This window comes from Haliaeetus leucocephalus, unplaced genomic scaffold, assembly GCF_000737465.1.
Source record: "Haliaeetus leucocephalus isolate CR32 unplaced genomic scaffold, Haliaeetus_leucocephalus-4.0 Scaffold195, whole genome shotgun sequence".
In the NCBI taxonomy this organism is placed as follows: domain Eukaryota; kingdom Metazoa; phylum Chordata; class Aves; order Accipitriformes; family Accipitridae; genus Haliaeetus; species Haliaeetus leucocephalus.
The window spans coordinates 6,765,439-6,768,472 of record NW_010972631.1 but is presented as its reverse complement, the minus strand read 5'-3'; positions in this window follow the sequence as shown (position 1 = coordinate 6,768,472).

Genomic DNA, 3,034 nt, shown 5'->3' with positions numbered 1-3,034 from the left:
CGGCGGGGGCGGGGTCAGAGGCGGAGGGCGCATGCGCAGTAGCGCTGGGCGGGAAGGGAGCGGGCGGGGGTGCGGTGCCGCTGAGGGGCCGAGGGCCGCCCCGCTCCCCGCCACCGTCCCCGTCCCCGCGGCACCGGTGCCGTCACTTTCCAGCTCCCGCGTCTCCTGCTTGTGGTGAGGCAGCCGGGTGCCCTCCGGCTCTTTGTGCCCCGGGCGGCGGCCATCTCTGAGGGGAGAAGGCCCGGGCCTGCAGCCTTGTCACCCCCACTCAGTGCTTGAGGGGGAGCCCGCCCGTCCCCGTCTTCTCACGGCGTCAGAAGAGGGCTGCTGGAAAAAAAGCGGCATTCGGTGGATCGAAAATGGAGAAGTGAGGTTAAGCTTCCTGCTCTCCTGAGTAGGAACAGCATCAGTGCCACTGTAGAGGTGTAATAATACAGGACAATCTCTCAGCAGTTTTAAGAGCTTATCTTAATGAAGCCATTCATACTGACCCTCCCTTCTGGGAGTTGTTTTGCCCTGCGTTCCTGCTCCGTTGCCAGGAGGTGCGTGAGTCAATCGGTGCAGTGAATGCAGATAGGGATGTTACTGTCAGAGTTGTTACTTTTTGTTTCCTGTAGGAGCCCATCTGGCTTCAATTCATTAAATAAGTCACCTTGCGGAAAGCAGTGTGGGAGTGTTTGTATCCCAGAATACCTGCTTTATCAGGCATTGCTCAAGCCAATGCAACATTGCAAGTCTGTATTTCTCATTTTAGTGGCACTTTTACATTAAAGCGTGTTTTGTGAGGACTGTGTAGTCCTTCCTGAATAGAGTGTGGCCAAAATCCACTTACAGCAACTATTTACGTATTTACTTGATTTTAGGAAAAAACAATTAAAACTATTTAATTAAATAACTTCATAAGCATGTAATCCAGTCTTAAGACTTTTTAGCTGCCTGTGGAAGTTTCCCTAAAATAAATGCCTTTTAGTTCTCTGAAGAATCGAGAGTATGAACAAAGACCACTGGGGGGAGCAAATGACTTGTGCAAACGCGGTTTGGCTGCGGAGACCCAAAAAAACCTCTTCATGGACAGCATAGGAAATTTGGACATTTCAGCATCTAAAATTTAAGAACGAATTTGGTGCCTAAATAATTATACAGGGTTCAAAAATTAATCGTATTCCTTGTGCTAAAGCTATATCTCATTCCTAATTTAATTAATAATCCTTTCCATTATCTTGTGGGCTCTACCTTTTGCCTGTCATTCCCCCTAGCTAAGTCCCTCGTCCCTATTATCACCCTTTTCTTTATTAGCATTTGTTTTCAGTTACCACCTTCAGCTACAGTAACTTTTACTCCCACAGCCTCATGGAAAATCCAGTGAGGTGCAGCCTGGGATCCCAAGGGAACAAGACTTCTTGTAAACCTGTGCTGTGAGATGGCAAGGAATTTCTCTGGCAGCAGGACAACTGAGGGGCAGGATCGGGAAGTTGCAAACCTGATGCTGCCAGGTATGAGAGGACTGGCAAGAAAGGGCACGTTAAATTTGTGTGGGAATCCGTTCTGCAATGATTAACTGGGCGCAGGCACTGTCTGCTCTTGGGGAATAGCCACGGTAGTGGTGCAGGGCTGTGGGCCAGATGGTGGAGGCGCTGATGTGGTACTAGCATTTGTGTGAAAAGGGCAGAAGAACAGTGGGGTGCTTCCTAGGGGATCTTGCCGAGAGGCCCTCAGTCAAGCAAACAGGTTAATGTGAAAGTTTTCCTTCAAAAAATTTCAGAATGACCTGCAGGGGAGACATTTCACCGGGGCGGCCAGACTAAATCCAGTCCAGGAAAACCTCAGATTCTGTCCGATGGAGATGCAAAGAGCCCCAGAACTTTTTATGTGGTGACCTGCTCCGTTTGTATCAAATGATGTGCTAATGTAGCCGTAGCCAAAAAGGCCTAGGATAAATCTGGGAAATGTGGAAAAAGGAGAGAACAGGAGAATTTCCTCCTTTCCACCCAGTGTAATCAGCTGCTGTCCAACTGTGAACTGGACAAGGGGTGGTATGGTACTCATCCTCATGGCCAGATCCTGGTGCGGCGATATGTGTTGCCATATTGACAAAGCAACAACTGCAGTGAGGTGTCTGAACTGATCTCTGCTTGCTATTCTGTGTGATGTGAAACAGAAAAAAAACTATTTAACACATACAGATCAGATCCACTATTAGCTCTCTTCAATTAGCTGTATCTCAGGCCGTATGTTCGTCTGTAAGCTTGGCCTACGCATACATGTTGCACTGTAACAACTAGATTAATTAGAAGCATGATTTTTCTATTTACCAAAATAATTACTTCCTCGGTAACATAACTGGGTGCAATCACAGGGTATATCTTGCTTCCGTTCTTCAGAGAAATAAAGAATATCAGCATAAATACTTCAATATATTGGTTTTATTTTTTCACTGGTAAGCTAAGGCCTTGGTTGGATATTATTTCACAGTTTTCTGCTAAGGCAAACTCATTTATATCCAGGCAAGTGCAACCAACAAATTTCATATTAATGAAATAATACAATGAGGTGCTGTGCAATGTAGTGCACTTCACATTGGTTTGTGCAGTTATAAGACAAATGGGTACAGAAAAAAAAGAAAAATACTTATCAAAACATACTTTTATGTGAAATAATGGGGGTCCTGTCAACCTACTGCCCTACTTCTGATTTATATCGTAAGCGCCCTGTTCCAGAGTGGTAACATGCAAAATCATGTCCTCTGGGTGAACTTCGCTCATTATAATCTCATCATAATACCAAAACACACCTCCGTCCCAAAAACTACCTGCCTCCAAGGTGTGACCACCCCTCACTGAGCATGCGCTCTGAATTTTCTCTAGCGTGTACCTTTAAAAGTAAAGTGAGGCCATTTTACACCAATTATAATAAAGGTATGCATGACTAGAGTCACTCAAGCTCCACCTTAAAATAAGAAAATAGTATAAAAGGGCTTAAGGGAGGAGGAATGTTAGGGAAGACACCATCATGGACGAGTCAGGAGGACATCGCT